The sequence below is a fragment of the Carassius gibelio genome, chromosome B17, assembly GCF_023724105.1.
Source record: "Carassius gibelio isolate Cgi1373 ecotype wild population from Czech Republic chromosome B17, carGib1.2-hapl.c, whole genome shotgun sequence".
NCBI lineage: Eukaryota > Metazoa > Chordata > Actinopteri > Cypriniformes > Cyprinidae > Carassius > Carassius gibelio.
Genome location: NC_068412.1, coordinates 9764725 through 9771718, shown reverse-complemented (window position 1 = coordinate 9771718; position 6994 = coordinate 9764725). Strand labels below are relative to the sequence as shown.

Here is a 6994-nt window from a genome sequence, read left to right as displayed (position 1 = left end):
TATTCGTGGCAGGCACACGTTTATTTCCTTATTTTCATGATTGCAGCACGTTTTTTTAAACTAATGCATTTCAACTGGAGGCATCTTTCGTGCATTAGCACAATATTTTCTGATTAATTATTATTATTATTATTTAATTTTTCACAGGACAACAGAAGAAACTCACTGAAACTTGAAAAAAAAAAATCGGAGCTTAACTTACTGTACAAAACTGAGCAACATACTGTATTGCTGGTGACAAAAACACATTAAAACTGTTTTAGCTGTAAAATGCGCAATGGTTCTTTTTTTACTTTTTCATTGATTTTTATTTTTTTCATAGGCCTAGATTTATTTTATTTTTTTATTACAGAATTCAATATCAAGTCCTTGACACATAACTGTAACACATTTTTACATTAAGAAACAATTTAGTTTAAATAAAAAGAACAAAAATAAATAAAAATAAATAAATAAATAAATTATTTATTAGCGATAGGCCTACAGATTTATTACAAGTTTTTATTAAGGCTATTGTAGAGGCTTCTTAAAAATGCTGTCGCTGATGAGCCTCTGATCGCTGTCAGATTCTGTGATATGAATGTCCGCTAATGGGTTTAGAATGAGCCCCGCTCGGCCCGTGTTCTGGCTTACTGTAATATTTCACCTGTAATAAGACCGAAATAATATAATTAAAATAAAGAAATGAATGAATACATGATAACATCTAAATACATGTTGATAGATTTAGCGTTATAGTTTTAAAAATATTAATAAACAGCAAATCAACACAGAAAGACCTAAATAATAATAATACATAATTAATAAACAGCGCCGCCCCTCCCACCACGCGCATCACGCGCTGTGCGTCAACCCCAAAGCGTCAAAAACTGAAGGGTGGTCAAGCGCCTCTAGCGTCACTGACATGAGATGTTTATCGCTTTGAAATCACGTTCAAGAAGTCTCATTCAGCACACATCGCGATACTTTCCATCAGTTTGCAAGAGCCGCAGGTGGGGTGAGTTATACAGTCTATGGTGAGTAGTAGTAAATATGCTCTTTTAATGCCTGTCATAAAATATATTCTGTCTTCTTTATTAATCAGATGAGCGCCTTATGTTTACTCTCTGTATTACATCGGTCATCCGAGGCTGTGAGTTTCATTGTGTTTAACTAAATGAACACAGCTGCTAACTGGTTAAACTCTATCGGTCACGTGACGTGCCACATACCTGGGATCCGTTTTATATTCATTTCAGGTTTAAAGATGTAAGTTGTATTTGTAGTAAAATCATGGTAACCATGACACCTACAAAAGTAGTTAAAACCCAGTAAACAAGACATTTACCATGTTTTTTTTTTTTTTTTTTTTTTACCACAGTAACTGTAGTTTTACTGTGGTATAGTAATAGCACATTAATCACCAAATTAAATATAGTTGTACCACTGTAATGGTAGTGTTTTAATGTGCTTTTATATATGACATTTCACAGTAATCACATTTACTGTACCATGCTTGTAATACCTTTTTAATGTAAAAAAAAAAAAAAAACATTTTTCCCATATTGTAGTTCAATTCATATTAGTTTATATCTTAAATATTTTGCTCACAGGTCACTATTAACATTCTGTATATAATTCTGTTTTATTTTCTTTCCCCTTGTATTAATTTTTTAGCTGAAAAGACGTAAAGTAAGCAGTCACCCCAGTGGTGTTTGTGGAGAGGTATTCCTTCAGAAATGGAGAAGACAGAAAGCTGCAGAGGCAGGTTGGTCTGTGATAGTTTGTCCCTTTTATCAAACATTCCTGTTGTTATCATTTGCACAGCATTTTGTTGTTTCTTAAACTGTTGTACGGTCCAAATACCCACACTTGCCATCTTTGCACATTTCCTTTATTTGGCCCAAGTGAGCATGAAGATCACAATGTGTGTCGATCTTAACATGACAAAGTTCGTTTCAACTTTGTATTTTAAAAGAAACTTCTAAATGTCTTTTCAATAGTCCCTAATAATACATTTTAATGCGCTTTTGTAGAACCCAAAGCGCTAAAATTAGCGCCCTATTAACCCTATTAAAGTGATAAAAAGAAGTTACAAATGATGTACAAAATAAATATACTTTTCTGTGCACCAAGAAAACATGCAACACTTTGTTTTACTACTAAATTAGTCTCAATTTCTAATTATTATAATTAATATTTCACAAACATTGGAAAGTTGCGTGACCTCCTGTGAGATCTCTGCAAAAAGTCTCACATTAATTCCAAAACATGATGCATGATGGGATACACTAAGCGTTGTATAGCGCTCCGGAGCAGTATTGGAGAGGTTTAGTGTGTGTTAAGGACACCGTGCTTTGGCATTATTAAGACCGGGGACAGTCTCATAGTCACATACACACACTCTCAAGTGAATAAGACCTCAAGTGTGGGTATCTGGAAAGGGGAAAAGTCTTTAAAATGATCCCTAAATACAGTCCCACATCAAAGTCTTAATAATTCACTAATGCTTTCATGGTCTAAAAAATAATGTATGTAAGTAATGTATAAGTTAAAGTATATAGTAATGTATAAGTTGCATGTAATGAAATAATATTTCCTTTCTTTCTGTCTTACAGGATTGTTTGCAGATAATGCTGTTCTTCTTTTTCAGTTTAGAGTATGCAAGTTTTTGGGGAGCCAACCCTCACAAACCTTCCTAAAAACTTAAAGAGCTATTACTGAGTCTCAGCGACTCTTGCCACGATCAGCTCTTCCCAGGTACATTTGTTTACTCATCAAATGCTCTGGTCTGAATCTTACTTTGAATTAACTTAATTATATGTTTAATGAGCAATATTGCTCATTGCACACAGAGTAAGATTATCTTGTTTCACAGAAGAGAAGGAAGACCAAGGAAATGATTTGCTCAGGATGAGAAATGAAGATGGTCATCTTGTGCTCAAGCAAACAGAAGTCCTCTGGTATGTGTGTGTTGAAGCAATGCTGTGTTACAGGACTTTATGATGATCTCTCACAGGACTGGTCATGTCAGCCGTAATTATTCTTTCCAATGTTTTTATATTTATTTTGTTTTATTTGATACAGCTATAATAATTATAGCATGTTAGCAAAGTTTGACTGGAACATTTTTAATCTAAAGTTTTAAAAAAACACCACCTGTTATTCTTAAAAGCATACAAGTGTCATAAAAGTGGTTTAATTGATATAAACACCAATTGACATTATTTAATTGTTTTGTAAATGTTGTGTTATAAATTGTGAATTGATAGTTGATTGGTTTGAAGCCAGGCCTTACACTGCACAGACTAAAACACATTTGTGAGAGAAGTCATTAGCTCTGGAGAAAGACTCTAGAGGAAGAAAACACATTTACTGCAACAATAGATGAATTCTAGAGTCTCTGAGAAGTACACATGCTAATGGAGTCTCATGAGCAAGTCCTTTGCCTCTGTAACTTTTTCTAAATTCTTGCATAATGAAATTGTTTATTGCAGTATTTTAACAATTTTACTTTGTACAGATGATCTCATCAACCAAATGAGGGGTTTTGACCAAGTGATGCTCTCGAAAGGACTGAAAGAAGAGGATGTGGTAAATTGTCTTCAGAGAAAAGCTTCTCAAAAGATCTTAAAACAGCTTGAAGAATGGTAAGTGTACAGTACTACAAGGGTCATAGTTACTCACCCTGCTAAAATCACACAGAACATAAGATGAGCTCTATGTCCATTAAACAACTTCATCTGGATTGTTTGTTTCACTTTGACCAGGTCTGGGATCTTAGGACTGGGAGATCTCACTGGCACCCAGTTAACCTCCATAGAGAACATTTATCAGAAGCGCTGTCTGGGTAGGGCAAGAAACAATCATCAAGGATGCCTCTCACCCTAACCATGGACCTTTCACCCTCCTTCCATCCGGCAGGCGTTACAGAAGCCTACGCTCTCGCACTAGTAGACTCAGGAAGAGCTTCTTCCCTGAGGCTTTGACACTCCTGAACTCCACACCACCAATCTAACCTGCACCTGCTTTTTTACTGCACTGGTCACGTACTTTACATTCATGTATTGCACTACTCATATTTTGCACAGACTGCACATGGTTAAATCCATTACACTATAAACTGTCTAAAGCTGTTACTGTACAAGCACAGTAAACTATTTCTACAATAAATATAATTGCACTACTATTATTTTGCATATAATAAATTGTTAAATTATACTTTTGCACACTCATTCAACTGTATTTATTACCACTGTTCTCAAGTTCCTGCTATTCATAATGTATATATAATCCTTCTTTGCTCTGATCATAATGTACATACAATCCCTACATTACATTCATATTTATATTCTGTATATACTCTGATCAATATTGTATATAACAACTCCACTGTAAATTCTGTATATCATAGCTTCACTTACTCTGCACTTAAGTATATAAAACACTATATTCTTGCACTTCTGGTTAGATGCTAACTGCATTTCATTAGCTCTGTACTTGTACTCTGCATAATGACAATAAAGTTGAATCTAATCTAATCTAATCTAATCTAATCTTCTGGCTGAGAACAAGCTACACCACATCAGTGCTGGATATCAACCAAAAGCTGTTTCCAGACACGAGAGAAGATCACGATGAAACCAGTTTAGATGTGTTGATAAGGAATCATTATTTTCTGGAACAGTATCTCATGTCTTATATGTATCACATGATCTGTATCACAGTTGACTGGATGGGACTGTGACTTTTAAGGACATTTCATCACTCATCTGTGTGAACTGATTAATATATGAGGTTAATGTATTTTTGATTATGAATAATTATTTTCCTTGAATCTTATTTGTCTTGATGCTACTTTATCATCTTTATAGTCTATGCTTCAATAAAATGAATATGACGAATATTGTGTTCTGAAGATTCTTGTTAAATACATCATTTTACTAGGTAGGCTCATATGTGTTTATTTTAGACTTGGAAAAACTACATAATCATTATTGGGATTATTTTTTACTTAACCCCTTAAGTGTCACCCCCCCTTTTTGGGGGTAGAGCTGAAAAGGGCATGTCCAGATTCAAATTAATGTAATTCTGGAACGGTTTGGAATATGAACCTAATTTTGGGCTCGTTTTTAAAAACACACTTGGAAGTTTCTTGTACATGTGAAAGAAGTTGAATAAAATGTAAAATAAAAAAGTTATAGGTGTTTAAGTTTGTTGTAATAAAAAAATAATAATTTAATATTTATTTATATTTTATAAAAAAAAAAAAAAAAAAGTATGTGTTGAATTTAATTTCATGTCAAATGAAAAGCCTAAAATCTAAAGAAGTTGTGTTCCAAATTTGACATTGATATCACAAAAAATTAGGTTTCTGTGTTATTTTTAGTTGCTATACCAACAATGTCCACTAGGTACTAGTCATGCTCCTTGTATGAATTGTAATGGACGACTGATTTGATTTTTTTTATTCAAACAGCAATAAAACATTATAGATAGGTTGTAAATGATGTTTTAATCAAACATAGCTACTAGAGTGTTGTTACAGAAACTTCATACATGATCATGATCATATTATCACATCATATTATGATCATACATGAAATTGACATTCATTTAATTTTTTACTGAATACTTGCAACATCAATCATAGATATACAAATATACATATTCAATTTATTCTCAATTTTTTTTATAAAAACTAGAAAAGATGTTTTGTCTGAATTATTGGCAGCCAAAAAAATATAAGAAATATATACTTTCGTGATTGTATATGTATGTATCAGCTTTTTGTAACAAAAGGCAACTACTTTTTTTTTTTTTTGCTAAATTTTCTTGTCACAAATTAATGAATTACTGTCACTACATAATTTTAAATATAAAACAGTGGTCAAATATAAAAAATGCAACCTCTAAGGTCTCCAATGATATATAGTTTGTCAAGATTAGTTTAGGTTTAGTATAGAATATTACGGTTTTAAATATGCAATGGCTTTGGGCCCACCGGTGGGCCAGTGACACTTAATTAAGACATAAAAATATTTGTTTAGATTAATGACATCTGGGACATCAGTACACCAGAAAGTTATTATTGTTTATATTTAGTAACAAATGCCAATTGTTTTGTGAAAGAAAGGGAGTTACGAGATTAATTATTTTGCATTACAAGATGGTGCCATGGGCTTTATAGTTACAAACACTTGAGGGATAACTGAGAATGTAGCAGGAATGATCAACGTTGATTTTGTACTGCATTAAAACCAAGAGCACACACATTACTGATGTCCAGCACATGAGGAGCAAGAGACAGGGGTGAGAGGACATTTTTACACTGATTTTTGCTAATTAGTTATTAGTAATATATATATATGAATGAATTTGTCCTTGTGTTATAGTGAAGTATCACAATGTGTATACATTGTCCTTGATTACTGCTTAACAGTGGGGAATAGATAATGGCATGTTGTTGCAGGTTCATCCATTATATTTATTGATGTTTACTTCAAAAATCAAATAAATAATCTATTATTTTTATTATCAAAACATTTCTTTATAATTGTTCCATGTTTCATCAGATGGCCTCACAATGTCCTGTCAAAAGGTATAATAGCAATGATGTAAGAATTAGAAAACAGAGGACTGTGAAAACTGTCAGATATAAATGTGACTCACCTCAGTTTGTTCTCCATGATGAGGAAAATACATATATGTAGGTTTTACTGCCCTTCTACCCCCAGGGGCCCAGTAGCACCCCCCGGAAGAGCCAAAAACTGTACATTTCAAATGGCTGTAAATCAGAGTCCAATTAACATATCAAAGCGAAAATCAGCATGATTACTAATTATGCTATGCTGATAAAATAATGTTGGGCACAGTTTTCAGAAATAAATGGAAAGGTGGCATGAAGGCATTTTACATATTGCATACTCTAAAATACTAAATTTCACCATGCCTCTCAAATATATCATAGTGGTTTACACAGTGAACATATTTATATGTCTAGTTTACCATTCAA

General features: G+C 33.0%; 1 long non-coding RNA gene across 1 annotated transcript; it reads left to right on the top strand.

The window, feature by feature from the left end:
• The first annotated feature begins 2626 nt into the window (after nt 1–2626).
• Nucleotides 2627–3602, top strand: LOC127976732 (uncharacterized). Its single transcript, XR_008157918.1, has 3 exons — nt 2627–2739; nt 2858–2942; nt 3503–3602. It is a non-coding gene; the product is annotated as an uncharacterized LOC127976732 (long non-coding RNA).
• The last annotated feature ends 3392 nt before the right edge of the window (nt 3603–6994 follow it).